The sequence below is a fragment of the Oreochromis aureus genome, linkage group 9, assembly GCF_013358895.1.
Source record: "Oreochromis aureus strain Israel breed Guangdong linkage group 9, ZZ_aureus, whole genome shotgun sequence".
Lineage (NCBI taxonomy): Eukaryota > Metazoa > Chordata > Actinopteri > Cichliformes > Cichlidae > Oreochromis > Oreochromis aureus.
Genome location: NC_052950.1, coordinates 33447644 through 33464577, shown reverse-complemented (window position 1 = coordinate 33464577; position 16934 = coordinate 33447644).

Below are 16934 nucleotides of genomic sequence, written 5' to 3'. Positions count from 1 at the left end.
ATTTCTATAATATTTGTATCAGTCATGGCCAAATGAAGCTTTCTGAAACACTGAAGCTTGTATTGAAAAAGGTTCATTACTCAAAGCTTTTCAACACAGTCCTCTTTGGTGACATCTGCTGGCCACAAATATGAAGAGCAGCTTGAATCTACAAATTATAATAAAGAGCTTCATTATAATTGCCCACTCTACAGAGCTCAGCTGACAGCTTCTGTTTAATATAATGTGACAGTTCTGTCTGATATCGGGCTGCTGTTGTGGTGATTTGAACGTGTATTTTTTGGGGATGATGAAAAAAATGTTTTGTCTATTTGATTATTAATAATTTTGATGAATAAACCTTCATTATTTAAACATGTGCTGTGGTCTCTAAAAAACAACATAATATATAACACAGTCATATAACAGGTTGGGAGTATGAGAGTTTTAGACGTGACTGATTATTTGGTGAAACTGTGATATTTTCCTCACCTTCTGTGTTGAGCTCATTGTTTCCTCTGTAGTGACTCAGCTGAGTCCAGATGGCTGAAAATGTTCCTCTGCTGCTCCGTCAGACTCTTCTCCTCCTGCTGATCAGCTGGGACACAAAACAGATCTTTGTTAGGCTCCACACTGCACTGAAGAGTCAAAGTGTCTCATATGTTCATCTGACAACACAAAGTACAAATTTCACTCTGATTGCTTGTAGAAATCTTGTGAGACGTGTTGTGCTGCAAAGTGAGGGAACTCTCTCACTCACTTATACTTCAGGAGGAACTTTGTGACATTGGCTCTAATATTCTAAGCAGCCCTTTACTATGACAGGGCCAGAAAGTCATATTTGAAGGTTTGGGAGAAGGACCATGTTAAAGGTGGATTGGGGTTTATACACTTTGTTATGATACAGGTAAGGCTGTAAGAGCCTGAGAAGGTGTCCTGAATGAACCTCTAAAACCAGTTTTCAGCTAACGACTCTGCTTCAGTCTGGAAAACAACAACTACAAGTTTAAAGGCTCCATCAACAATTCACACCCAGCCAACAGCCTGAACAGCTCCTCCTGTGGTTTCCACAAACAGGGACAGACCTGTTACTCCCCCACCCCACACTTTCAAGACCTTCAGCCCCCCAGTCCCACCACCTCCACCATTCCTAAAAGTTTGGTTCTGTGCAGCCATTCCCCAACTCTCTGTGAACGGTACTGTCCTGATTCTTTGATGTTGGGCTGAGAACAAAAAAACATTACTCAGATCTTGTCCAGTCAACAACAATTATTTATTAAGCACATATGTGGGAGATGTACACGACACCACCCTCAGCGTAGTCCAGTAGATCTCAAAGAGGAAGCAATTTGATATACAGTTTTATATGTCAGGGTTCACGCCCCTTCATGCGTAAGCAGATAACATAACATGCACCAGTGACGGTGAGTGACAGCTGTCTAAAACTACTTTTATAGTATTGATGTTTGTTCCTCACTAACGGTTTCAACACTCTCTCACCCCCATCTGTTTCCTGTTTCTCGTTGTGAGGCCCCATGATCGTATATGACACATCCTGAGTCCATCCTGTTCTAATCTGCGCAGGCAAATATGCAGTTTCAAGCAAAACACTACTTTAAATGTCTCCCAGTTTAAACCTTCTATTGCCTCTTGATTAATATGGCACTTATTTAATATTGCAACATTTATATTTCCCACAGTACTGATGGTCTTTGATCAGTGGTTTCAGTGCTTTCCTTCCTGCTTTGACTGCAGCTGTGTTTGACACAGGAAGACTTTATTACATTCTTCACGATTATACTTTATTCTTTTTGGGGGAAGTGCAGCTTTAAACCTTCACATGATTCAAGTCAACCCAACAAATCAATCTGAACGATCACAAGTGAGAAAACATCTGTAGACAAAATAAAACCCAACATTCAATCCACAACATGATCAAAAACATGATTCTCCCAAATCACCAAGAGCTGCACATTAACCAGCACAATATATTTCTATTCTCTGTGCTTTCAAATATGAACACTGTTTACTTTCATCTCTGTTTCATTAGTTTTTGTTAACATCTTCCTGTGCATCACTTTACAGCAGCCACACTCATTAAAATGAGACTTTGTAGGAGTTCACTTCCTCTCATGTGTTCATCCACAGCAGCTGGACAATAAAGTTTATTGTGACCCTGATACTGCAGCAGATCGCTCTCATCCATTTCCTGTTATCACTTCAAATAGAAATGAGGCTGTAGAGGTTTGGTGCAGGCAGAGAAACAGCTGCAGGGACAATGAAAAGACTTTTCTGCTCCAACTTCTCCCAGCATGCTGAGCTAATGATTAGTTGGTGTTTTTCTCCAAACACTCTCTCACTCTTCTCTCAACGTGTTCACAATAAACTGTGAACAGACACCGAGGAGAGCAGCAGAAGACCTCATTCAGGAGCTAAACTCAACATGAACTGAACTCACAGTAAAGTTAGCTCGGTGCTTACCTTTAGATGAGCCCACAAACCGAGAGAAACTCCGTGATGAAGCTGGAACTCTTTCCAAACACAGGAAACAGATCAGGAAGCAGAGACCCACGTGGTTCACGCTGATCTCAGCTACGATCCAGGAGACAAGGGTGGGCAGATCGATGCAGATATCGATCCAAACGTTGGTTTAGTTTGTTTTAATCATCCAAATCCAAATTTTACTCGCTTTGGATGAAAAAATAGCTCTGTCCGTCATCCCGGAAGGCGCGTGGTCTTTTTTATATCGTTTATTGGCGGTTGTCAAACACCAAAATGGTGCATTACCGCCACCAACTGGTGTGGAGTGTGAATGTCCAGATTGTAGATGGATTTAGAAAGAAAGAAAGCGTACTTTACTGATCCCCGTGGGGAAATTCCTCTCTGCATTTAACCCATTCACTCAGTGAAGCAGTGGGCAGCCATTGGGCACCCGGGGAGCAATGTGTAGAGATGGATAGAGATGGTACCTTTATGGGCAGAAATCTGTGCCATCAGAAACTGAATTTGAATAAGTTAAATTTGAATTTGAATTACTCGGATTGAATCTGAATTGTAACTTGAATGAAAGCTTTTGAAAACTGAATTTGAATTAGTCTAATTTGAAATTGAATTTATGGTTTGAAACTGCATTTTATCCTTTAAAAATTCAGCTCTCGAATAATTTCAGATTCACTTCTCACCATTCAGTTTCAGTTCTACAATTCAATTTCAGTTCCAAAATTCAGTTTTTGGGACTTACATCCGTTCCGGTTCAAGCGCAGATTAATAGAACTACAGACTGATAGCGTTACTGACGGAATCTACAGCGTCTTGAGCTGAATTAAGACTTCAGAAGTCATTCGTCATGTCGAATGACCAGCGGATAAACTCTCAGGTTGGTAATAAATGTATTACATGTATAAGAACAAGCGTCATGTTAACAAATGATAGCCGTACAACCTTTATGCTTATTGTAGCTGCTAGCTAAAAACGCTAATTTAGCCTAGTTTGCCCTGGATTCAGCTTTGACAAACAAATATGATCGACTGTTTCTAGTAGAATTCCAAAGTTGTCATCTTGTACCCTCTCAGAGCCCTGTATGCTTGCAGAGACCCCTACAGTAAGGAAACATGCAAAACGCTGTCCAAACCTTTGTATTTTAGCTTTATTTATATCTTACACAGCATCCCAACTCTTTAGCGAACTTAATAACTTTAGCTAAAGTGAATAGTTAGTCTTATTCATTAGTGCAGCGTTACTGGATCACCTCTGTTTGAAGTGATATAATATGATATACAACTATCACTGTGTTTAACTATCATAATAATTCTTAGGGTACTGAGTGCATGCTTAATTAGATTTTTTTTTAAAACATACTGCTCCATTGCTATGTTTGACAGGCTGAAGTTGTCGGGTCACCTCCTAAATCGACCATCTTTTACAGGTGTTTTGTGCCAGAAATGGAGTGTCCACTGAAGACTGAAGATACTGAATCTCTACGCCGTGCCATTGATCCCTCCTGTGCCTTCATCTAGACAAGAGACATTAACTTAACCACTCTCACATGCTCTGTACCTACATCACCTTCCCTGACAGTCGTAGCTTGGCTCATCTGAGGGTGAAATTATAAGAATGTGTTATTTTGCTAAGTGCTCTCTAGGGTTCCTAAATAAAATATGGCATTGAGGTCATTTCTTTTGAATTAATCCCTTCTTCTGAAATATAAGAACCTCTCCTGGTTTAAATGGCACTTTCTGTTCCTTACTTCCTGTTCCACTCCCAACCCCAAATAGATGCTGACAAGCTGACACAGTAACATGGAAGAGGAAAAGAAGCTGGAAAGGACTACTACAAATAAACCCAATGCCTAACAATGAAAAATGTAAAATAAGAACAATAATAATAATAATAAAGATAAAAGATGAAGTAACAAGTTTTTGTTTTTTGTTTATTCCAAATGATCATCCAGATGTCTGTGACATGTGATGACAAACACCATAATGGAAGGCCTTAGTCATCACATGCTTAAACTCATATATTTTTGCATATGCTGAACAGGCAGTCAGACATGCTGTAACTGTGGGTAGAAAACTGCATGAACACCATACGGCGGGGTCTCAAACTCCAGTCCTCGAGGCGCATGGAAAAGTTGCATGACACCGGCCTTCGAGGACTGGAGTTTGAGACCCCTGTCATATTCCATATGACAGGTGTGGTTGAACTTCATGAAGACTCTGAAGTTTCTCTTCTCTTCTGGCAGGACAGGAATGTCGCCTTGTCCTGTGAACCACCGTAAGGATGTACTTAGAGTAGAACTGGACTGTCACCGGCCTCAGGCTCTTCACCTTTTCAAAGACAAAGCAGTCATTTAGATAAAATATTAGATATTGTTTACCTGTAAATGCACAAAGAGAATTTAGAAATGTAATTATTGTCAAGAGTGAACAAGCACTGATAGTGTAATTTACATCTGTGGCCAAACGTTTAGAGAATGAGAAGTGTTGTGTATTTACAAAGTTTGCTGTTTCAGTGATAGTTGTATATCATATTATATCACTTCAAACAGAGGTGATCCAGTAACGCTGCACTAATGAATAAGACTAACTATTCACTTTAGCTAAAGTTATTAAGTTCGCTAAAGAGTTGGGATGCTGTGTGAGACATAAATAAAGCTAAAATACAAAGGTTTGGACAGCGTTTTGCATGTTTCCTTACTGTAGGGGTCTCTGCAAGCATACAGGGCTCTGAGAGGGTACAAGATGACAACTTTGGAATTCTACTAGAAACAGACGATCATATTTGTTTGTCAAAGCTGAATCCAGGGCAAACTAGGCTAAATTAGCGTTTTTAGCTAGCAGCTACAATAAGCATAAAGGTTGTACGGCTATCATTTGTTAACATGACGCTTGTTCTTATACATGTAATACATTTATTACCAACCTGAGAGTTTATCCGCTGGTCATTCGACATGACGAATGACTTCTGAAGTCTTAATTCAGCTCAAGACGCTGTAGATTCCGTCAGTAACGCTATCAGTCTGTAGTTCTATTAATCTGCGCTTGAACCGAACCGGATGTAAGTCCCAAAAACTGAATTTTGGAACTGAAATTGAATTGTAGAACTGAAACTGAATGGTGAGAAGTGAATCTGAAATTATTCGAGAGCTGAATTTTTAAAGGATAAAATGCAGTTTCAAACCATAAATTCAATTTCAAATTAGACTAATTCAAATTCAGTTTTCAAAAGCTTTCATTCAAGTTACAATTCAGATTCAATCCGAGTAATTCAAATTCAAATTTAACTTATTCAAATTCAGTTTCTGATGGCACAGATTTCTGCCCATATACCTTGCTCAGGGGTACCTCAGGGTAGCTTTTCAGGGGAACCGAACCCCCGACCTTCCGATCATGGGGCCACCACTCTACCTACTGAGCTATCCCGGCCCCTGAACAGGTTTAGGGATTAAAACTGTTGCCTCCGCACAGGCAGCGACCCAAACCGAACTACAATGGAAAATGCACAACATGAGGAAAAATGAGGAGAAAATAAGAACTCCGCCCAGACGGAGCTCCAACAGGAAGATCAGTTTGAGAACCCAAAAAAACCCAACTCAGCACATAGCACATGAACCATCACATCTCACAACCAATGTTCCCTCTAATTTTTCACATGTCTGAGCGAACACACAAACTCCCTGAGCGACCCCTTGGACCACTGTGAGCAACATCAGACGTGTGCACTGTGGTCACGCCAGCATCTAATCCATCCAAGTTACATTAAAATAATCAAATTACAGCATTTACATTTATGTTAGACTACTTTTAATTAACTGCTTTAGCCCACTTACAATAAAAACTTAAAAAAAAATATTGTTCATGATCTGTGTAGTATGTTAACACTATTGGAAGAAAAAATAACTTGAACTCCAATTTTGAAAACACAACTTTCTTTCTTTCTTTTTTTCCCCTTTTATTTTATATAAAGCTCTGACTTGTATGAGTCTGTGGTCTGGGAGAGAGTCTGTAACTCTGTCTGCCAAATACAGTATATAATGACCAATGTTGGGCAATAACTTATATAGTTACTTCTTCAAAAAAGTAACTCAGTTTGGCAAACAAAGTTTTTTGCAGCTATTTATTTTTTTAATGCAGCCAAGGCGTTTTTTAAATAAACATTTCAAACTATTTACAGAACAATCAGCTGTTCTGCATCAAATCTGATGCCACACAAATTATTTGCGCCACTCCAACAAATAATTTCTGTCCACTATGAGATAAAGGAGAACAACATCCTGATACCTGCAGGCCTGACAACAGGAGATGTATCACTCCTGCAACACCTGTAACATTCAGCAGTCGCCTCATTGTTCTGACACACACAACAAAACTATTGACTACACTACACAAGATTTGCGCTAAACGTCTCAAATCTCTCACATCTCAAAGCACCGACGTCACTCCTAAAGCTTCCCCCCGTTTCTGAAACAACATGATGCCGCGTTCCTATACCATTTTTTGATTGGTCGACATGGTACTTTTTTGGACGAATAGGAAAGAGAGGGGGGTGGAGTTTGTTTTTGCTCACAGGTGGAGAGTGCTTTCGAGGGTTTTCCTTATAAAACGCCGTTTTTACCGTTTCTTCCCGCAGTAAATATAAACAACGATAGTATTCAGGAAGAAAACCAAACATTGCATATTTTTTTAATCATAACTTTGCTTTTACGTGGCCTATCAACACAAAATTAAAAAACTGGTGCAAAGTCCACACTGTTTCCGTCAATTGTTTCGTCTGTCCTGCTCACATCTCCAATGGTTGTACGTGGCTTCACTCCACATCAGCCACGCCGCTTTGCCGGCACATAAGGACGCTGTCATAGCCTGTCAACCACGTTGATTAGCTGCGTATATACGAATGTGAATGGCATTATTGGCTGGACTATGGGATAAGTAGCATCGTTCTAATACAATACGGGAGCAGCCAGTCACTCACTGACTAACACTGCAAAACAGAATTGTTAAAGTATTAATTTTAATTTCAATTCAGGTTAATTTTTTTTTTGCGCAACACAGATTTTCTGTGCGCAGAGACCGTGCCAGCAGTGCGCAATTGCGCACGTGCGCAGCTTAGAGGGAACATTGCTCACAACACAGAAGACATAAGCTTTGAAGGTGTTTGGAGGGGGTGGGGATGAGTGTAGGTCCGTGTCAGTGTACATGCGTATGTGTGCGTGTGTGTGTTCCACATTCAGCCGAGAGAAAGTGTCCCTTCACCCTGGTTAGGCAAAAGTCAACAATCTTCGGTTGACACGGGTGGCCTTGAATGAGGAGGAAGAGTCTCAACATTTCCGTCCTGTAAAAAACAGAATCATCTCGCAGTCAGAGAAAATATTACGCGTTTGGTATTTAGCTGAAAAGGAACACAGTTTGTCCCGTACTTCAGCTACAATGAAAAAAAAGACACAAAGCTGCAGTTATTCTGTTTCTTCTTCTCTCATTCTCTCCCCCTCCCTCTCCTGTTGCTACTTCAATCAGGAAACTGATCAATGATCAGCTGATCGGCTTCTCTGTCTCAAGTCCCGTCTCTCTTGTTTATCGCCCACTTTGCGCAAGAAAGAGGAACCCAGCGGAGGTCATGTTAAACAACAGCAGGACATATAAGCTTAATCAGCTGTTATTAGAATGTATTTAATATTACCTTCTAATATCCGCTGATGTTCGCTGGAGCCACAGCTGTAAAAGCTGCTGGTCATGATATCGGCTTGGATATGTGGTGAGAGGGAAACATGAGGATGAAACCAGGAGATGTCCTTACTGAATCATCAGTGTTAGAAAGCCCACTGTTTAAACGTTGAATGCTTGATTGCCTTTGTAGCAGCTAATAGCCAGCATTCTTCCTTGTGTCCTCTCACCAGCATCTCGTGGGTTTGGTTTATTGCTGTGTGTGAATGCCAGAAGGTGGGTTCTGTTTACATGATGTTGTGTATTAGTGATGGGTAGATGAGGCCTCGTGAAGCGTTTCAGCACATTCCCCAAACTGTATCGATGTTGTGTCGACAGTGTTGCTGTTTTGCTCCATACTGACACCTGCTGGACCTTAAATATCATTGCAGGCAACTTACTTGAGACTCACAACAGACACTTATGGGACACTGATTCAATGACCTAGTCATACTTGTACACTGTCAGGTATTGTGCTTTCCATGGAATCATTTTATATCTTTTACATTTCAAATATTTTAGACATCTTCAGATTCTAAGTTTCATAGACATTTAGTTTATATATTTTATATAATACAGTAAATGTGTACAAATGAACCAGCAATAATTCAGTCACTGAAATTATCCATGAAACTAGCTAATTCCTAAATGCGTGTAGATTAAAAAAAAATTTTTTTTACCTGAATATAATTGTCACGTCTGGTGTGGCAGACGTGTGGAATATATTAGGACCCAAAATGCGGCAGCTCAGGTGCAGGTGAGTATTTATTAAACGAAAGGAAATACAAACAACAATGACACTGGGAACATGAAACTGGAACCTAAACTGGGTAAAACTAACAAAACAAACCAGAAACAAAGATGCAGGGAGGTCCTGGGAATACACACCGAGAGACTCAGGGAGACCGAAGGGAAACAACACAGACGAACCAGCAACGACTAAGACAAAAGACACGACTTAAAAACACTCAGAGAACACAGGGAGATTACGCACAGGTGGGGGACACAGCTGGGAGTGATTAACGTGACGAGACTAGGGAGGCAAACTGAAAACACTCACATAAGATGCAGACCTTCACAATAAAACAGGAACTTAGATGGGCAGAACAGACTAAACACTAAACAGGAGGAACAGAACCAAAATCACAATAATAGAAAACACAAAAAATTCTCCCTTAGATAACAAAAATGTTGAGACTCTTCCCCCTCATTCAAGGCCACCCGCGTCGACCGAAGATTGTTGACTTTTGCCTAGCCAGGGTGAAGGGACACTTTCTCTCGGCTGAACGTGGAACACACACACAAACACGCACACACACACACATGCACACACGCACACACACGCACACACACGCATGTACACTGACACAGACCTACACTCATCCCCACCCCCCGCCCTCTCCAAACACAGTGTGTATAAACTGAATATATTGCAGGGGTAGGCAACCTTTCTGATGATGAGTGCCATCTAAAATTTCCTCAGAAGTCAATGTACCATATGATTGCATTAGCAAAAAATGTAATAACATTCTATATTAACAGTTACACACTATATAGAACAACTTTATACAATTATATTTGTTTGCAGATGTTGGCAGTTATCAGCGAATAGTTATCAGCTATTTTGAAACAAAAAAGGCACTTTTTATCAATACGACAAATGAACTGTACAACAAAAATGCAAATGCCATTTATGTTCTCCTCACAACAATGATAAGAAAAATAAACTGGGCCAATATGGCATGTTTGTTAATACAGAGATACACATGTTAATGTGATCTATTGTCTCCCACTCAGAGAGACTGGTCTCCAAGGACCTAAGGACACTCTTTGTGTGAAAGAAAATCTGCTCACAAAGATATGTAGAGCCAAACACTGTCAATAATGCCTCTACAATGTTCTGAAGACAGTTAAACTTGTCAGGCAGTGATGTCCAGCAGGTTTAATGGTGAACATTAGTGTTGTGTGAACTGTGCAGCTGCCCAGACCTCTACATTGGAGAGACCAAACAGCCACTTCACAAGCGCATGGCACAACATAGAAGAGCCACCTCCACAGGACAAGACTCAGCAGTGCATCTGCATCTTAAGGATAAAGGACACTCTTTCGAAGATGCCAATGTTCACATCTTGGACAGAGAGGACAGATGGTTTGAAAGAGGAGTGAAAGAAGCCATCTATGTCCACTGTGAGCGACCATCTTTGAACAGAGGCGGTGGTTTACGACACCAACTGTCTGCCATCTATAATCCAGTTTTGAGTTCCCTCCCCAGACACCTTAACGCCCACTCACATCCTGGGCCATCTGACCTCAGGAAATCACATGATAGAGTGGGGTCAGATTTCACAATGAGCTCACCCGAAACCCTGGCTGATTAGGTCCCACACCCGCTTTCACACCTTGGCTCATGTGATTAGAGGATCATCAGGGGGTCCTTTGTCCCTCTTTGGGGGGATACTCCCACTGGGTTTAAATCTGGGACTCTCTGCCATTTGACCTTAGAAGTGAAGAAGCTTCTCGGATGAGAGGTGAAACGTCTTCAAGCAACTTAAAGAAGTCCAGACGCTTTTCTTTGCAAACTCCTTTGACCATGACTTATTATGGCTTCTTTAAGTATGTTAATTGCTTTGTCCTCTGCCACATGCAATCAGGAGCTGGTGTGTAGGAGCCATTTGTCTTGTTTTCCTTCCCTGTCAGGATGTGTACACCGTCATCTTTGAAAGAGTGTCCACTGGCCTGTAGGTGTAAATAGACTGTGGAGTCCTGGCCTGACGAGGTAGCTCTTCTGTGTTGTGCCATCGGCTTAGCCAAAGTTTGTTTGGTTTTCCCCCGACGTATAAAACATTGCAATCCTCCTGGCACTTAACAGTGTACACTTTATTACTCTGTTTGTGTCGGGGGACCCGATCCTTGGGGTCGACCAATTTTTGGCACAGCGTGTTTTGGGGTTTGAAAGCTAAAGAGACTCAGCGTTTAGAAAAAATGTCTCTCACCAGTTTAAATAGTGCGTTGACTGCAGATGGAAACAGGAGCACCTGCCCTGCTGGAGATCATGGTTTCCAGCAGGGCAGTTGTCTCTAGCCAACCACTGAAAGAGATTGGCTAGTTTCCATTCACACTCACATTCATACAAACAGGACAGAGAAAGAGGCAGGTGCTGGTCCTGGAGGACAGGGGGGGTCCATGGACCAGATCACAGCTGAAGACCACACTTGGGTTAAACTTCTAGTGAAGAACAGGAAACTGAGGCTGCAGTTCAGGACAACAGAAGATTGAAAAATGTTGCCTGGTCTGATGGGTCTCAATCTCTACAACTTTCAGATTTCTGGGTCAGAATTTGTCTTCACAACATAAAAGCATGGATCCATCCTGCCTTGTATCAGGAAACGTTGATAAATCACAAATGAAACAAGTTTACAATATGAGTTTCCAAAATTAATCCTTTTGACATCTTAAACACAAAATCAGAAGTTTTAACACCTACAGCAAGTTTAAGAAAAAATAAAAGACTTTAAAGAGCTTTCAACCTTTTGTTTCAAACGTAAAACAGCAGATGGCACTTATGTATCTTTTATTGGATTGTCCAAAAATGTCTAAATTCTGGCTATGCATCAACAAGGAAATGAACTCGATACTAAATTATAAGATCTGTAAAGATCCGGATCAATTCTTACCATGGTTGCTGCCTCTGAAAAAAATCTGGACAAAAAGAGATCCACGTTATTAAATAAGCTTATGTTTAACGTCAGGAGAGCAGAGCAGCCCCCCTACTGTAACTCAGTGTTACAAAGAAATGTTTAAGTTTCTGCTATCTGAAAGACTCAGTGCGAAATTATGGGACAATGATGATGATTTCATGGACATATGGTGAACTCTGGTGAAGTCCTTGCCCTGCGATCTGAGAGAGAGAGTATCCTGAGAGGAAAAAGTTCAATGCAAAGGCAAAGATAGGACATGTGTGTAGCTGTTATATGAGGGATTAAGTATGTGACTTACTGAAAGTTTGTTTGCTCAGTTTTTGTTGTGTGTGTGTTGGGTGTGTATGTGCAATTCCTTTTTTTTCTTTGTTCTATAGTCTAAAACTAAATAAAAACCAAAAAAAAGAAGATTTTAAAGATTTTATATTTCATAACTTTCAGGTCAGATTTTTAATAAGCTGCAGGAACCCTGTTCAGTGTGAGAGGAGAACAGCCAAGTCTCCTCCTCTGATAAACCTCCATCTGTGCCACTGAAAACAGTTCATCTGACTCTGACTGTAAAAATGTTTCCATTTGTCACTTCAGTCTTTACTCTGAAATACAGGAAATGAAATCACAGCTCAAACGATTCCTTTAACATTTTAAATGTTTATTTAACCTTTGCAAGATTTCATAACACAAACAACGTGAACAAAATAACATCTGCAGAACACATGGATCAAAATACATTCAATAAAAACTTGATAACATGAAAACAGATTTTTTCATCCAACTGCTGGAACAAAGCGAACCACTCGACATGAACACTGAAGCAGAACAGTTTAGAAACCTTAAAATGTAAGTAACAGAGCAGCACTGCTCTCCTTGACGCTCCCCTCGCAAGTAAAACTATTGTGGTGTTTGTTGGGTGAGATTTTAGGATTGTCATTTGTACTTAGAAACATTTAATCATTTATGTTTAGAGGTATATAATCATTTGTAGATTGATAGAATGTCTGATCCTTAGTAGTCTGCAAAGACTCTGGCTGTGTCCCAATCCAGCGACCGCACGCTCCGGAGTACACATCTTGAGACATATTACGTCACAGCGACGCGACGACGGCTGTCCCAATCTGAAGTGTACTCCAAATGCGCCGTCGATTTTCCCAAATTTGAAGTGTGGTCCGGTGTACACTTCGTGGTCCCATATATCCCAGACTTCATAGCGCGGTGGTGGGTGTGGATAATTTTGCCAAAAAATACGGCAGAAGCGGAGCGGCCGAAGAGTGAACCTTCAAAAGTAAGTACTGAATATTATGTCACTTATTTATGTGTGAATGTTTAATAATGAAGAACATTAAAACATTACTGTTGGCCACATGTCAGCAAAGTTATGTGACATTAGTGATGTTTGTACTAACTTGGTTTTAAAGCCTTTACTTTAAAATATACGCCGTCCAGTAGTTGACCTTAATCTTACAGAGATGTGATTATTTTGTGGATAATTAAAGTCAGTCATATATCCACAAACACAACAAGCTGAAAGTCAGTGATGCTGCTCGGTTTGCAGTCCTGAATACAAGCAGGATTCACTGCACTGTTAATGTTAGCTATGTTATATTGCTGCCTCTGTTCGGTGGTGTCGAGCCAAACGGACTTTAATGTGTGTTTGAACGAGCTGACGGTTCACTCGTTAAGCTGAAAGAAAGATGCTTTAATCACAGGAGTCACACATGTGTCCACTGTACCATCTGGGAACTCTTCTTGTTTAGCACTCGTAATAACACAAACACTAAATCCTCCTTCTCTTGTGCTGTTTTGTAGCAGTGTGTACACCTGAGACTGTCACCTGTCTGTCTGTCCTGCACTCTCTCTGTTTCTTTCTCTCTGATTGTGGAATAAAAGTATGAACATGTATTTATAAGTTACACTTGTGTTTGAATCCTGCAGCTTATCACACATTTGATTTCCATGTGTGACGACTGCAAGTGTCCAGAGTGAGGATAGACTGAGGGACCCACTGCTGCACATCATCTGTGAAGCTTTGCACCCCTGATGATCCACCAGGACAAACTCAGCAGTGTGTGAGGAAGAGGAGGAGGAAGAGCCAGCAGCAGCTGACAGATGGAGAGAATAGACAGACTGTTCCCTGTTTGTGAAGGACTGCTAGAAAAGTTTAAAATAACTAATTGTCTGTCCTGAATCAGTATCAGCAGCAGAATGGAGCTAAAAATAAATGTTTGTTTCAGTTCTATGAAGCTTTGAGTATTTTGGATTAGTAGCACTGCTGTGTTTGTTGCATCATATTGCTGTAATTGTTTATATGCTTTATATATTCTGAGGTAAGTTGATCTATAGTGTTACATCATATTCTATAAGGATGTTATGTGTTTGTATACTTTCTGCCCAGTTTGACCCATTTAGCAGAAGTCGGCCTGTTTAAGGCTCTGATATCTATTCTGTGTAACTTAAAGCAGTTATGACATGCTCTGATTTTCTCACCCAATAAAGGAATATTTAACATATCAGTCTATTCTTCATTCTATCAAAAACAGTTATCACAGCTCATAGATTTCCTTTTTACACATTAGTCTTGTAGTCAAGACCAAGACAGAGACAAAAAAAAGTCTTTAAACTGCAGCCAGATGCTGCTTCATTTATGGGTGTCAGGCATAGAGATGGCACGATACCACTTTTTTATGTCCGATACCGATATCATAAATTTGGATATCGGCCGATACTGATATTAATCCGATATAGTGTGTTTTTTAATCAATAAAACTGTTTTTTTTATATCTTGCTGCATTTTGTATAAATTCAAACTCAAGTTAAAAAAACCCCCACTAAAGCTATTCTGTTATACCTGTGTGCAAAAAATACACTGCACCCAAAATATTTCATAGTTCAGCAACACTGATCAATCTAATAAACTTAAACCTACTCCATCCTCCCTATTCTGGTATTTTAAAGAGTAAGCAACCTAACTAATAGGGTTGAAAACTCCCAGTAAAAAAATAAATTAAAAAAAATAGGGAACCACCCCCCACCCTCCACCTCATGATGCTTAATCGACGTAATCAACTTTAATTTGATGCAGTGTGAAAAAAAATGCACAGAAATCAATTATTTTTCAAGAATAATTAAATAGATTCAACATCTTTCTTCAACAGAATTGCAGACTGCACAGATTATACATTCCCAAAGGAAAAAGTACTATAGCTTACTAGGGTATATTAGACTTAACAGTTACTATATACAGTAATGGACTTCTATACATTTTACATCAGATTAAAATTTTGGGTGTAAGATTCAGATAATTATTTATTAAAAGCTAGACATTTTAAATGAGAATAAGAAAGAAAAACATGTCTTTGTGCCCCCTTTTCCCTGTTCATGCCCTATCGGCCCCCCTGGCTAAACTTTGCTAGATCCGCCCCTGCACAGTTACCAGCCGTCAGCTACGTAGAAAAGGATCCTGGTGTAGAAAGTAATATTAAATAAATTCTAACAACAGCTTATCAAGCTTAAACGTGCTGCCGTTGTTTATCCGCTGGTCTCCTCTTTCTAGCGCAAAGTGGGCGATAAACAAACAACAAAGACGGGACTTGCAGCAGAAAAGCCGATCAGCTGATCGTTGATCAGTTTCATGTTTGAATTAATAACACGAGAGGAAGAGGGAGTGAATGAGAGAAGTAGATGCAACTGCGCAGCAAAGACAGAATAATTTCAGCTTTGTGTCTATTTTTTTTTTTTATTCTAGCTGAAGTACGGGACAAATCGCTTCCTTTTCACCTCAATATGGAACTCCGAAGGCCAGTTCAGCTGTGGCTCAATATATCAGTTGTTAAGCTTAACGTGGAAATACTATGCAAACATTCAAGGATGAACTTACACACTTGCTTTACTTCTCTGGGATAGTTTTCGCCGAGATGAAATGCCTTAGGAAGCATGTAGCGAGGCTCCAAATGCTCCAACAGACCACCGACAGGTCTGGCAGACAGCCGCTCTATCACGTGACACATACTGCTCCGATGCGCCGAGCTGGGTTACGCCAAGTAGCGCGTTTTGTGAGGTGATTTTGTGATACTTCAGATCGGATTACATTTTTTATTTCTCTCCGATATCCGATCCAGTAATTTAGGTCAGTATCGGACCGATACCGATACGTAATATCGGATCGGTTCATCTCTAGTCAGGCATATTTATGTGTTTTTGCTTTTGCACAGCCCTCCTCACCGCTGTCTACTGTCTCACTCACTGAGAGGACAGACGCACGCTCCACTTGACTGTCGCGTCTCTCACCCTCTCTGCTTTTCACATAATGATATTATCCTATATCCTCGCATGTGATTGGCCACAATATGGAGGGATTGGAGCATAACTGAGCCACTGTGTGAGAGCTGAGCAGCGAAAGGAAATTAAGTGAGGGCAGAAACGACTGAAAGATTAATTGGGTCTGTTGTGAGTTTTGTTCAAAAAAGAATGACTTCATATAGGAAAAAATAAATATCACATATGCAGGACACCTTAAACTAGTTTTTAATTAAGCAGCAAGGCAGAACAAAATCAGGGCTGTATCAAGACACAGTGACTAAACCCCCATTCAACCAGACCCAGAACTGATCCGGAATTAAAACAGGACTACCACAGTTCAAAATCAGGACTACTTAGGACTTAACCAAGACAGAGCCAGAATCAAAAATAGATGATAGTAGCACTAAAAATCATCATAGACCTGCACTACACTTATTTTTTAATTCTACCAAAGTACACTATTTAGATTCAGAAAAGTTTATATAATTATTTAGCCTTGTTGCGCAAACAAGCCTGCAAAACTTAATAAATATATAACTTGAAAAGTAACAAATGGTATCTAAAAAGTTACACTAGGTACAAGATACATGTTTTGATGACTAACAACCATTTGACTAACATGTGTGTCTCACCTGCATTTGTTCCATCTCTGTTCTGTCCTCATTCTCCATCTCCCTCTCTGTTCCTCTCTCTCCCTCTTTGTGCTGACAATCAAGCCAAACACCAACATCATCAAATATACAGTTGAAACCAGATATTTACATAC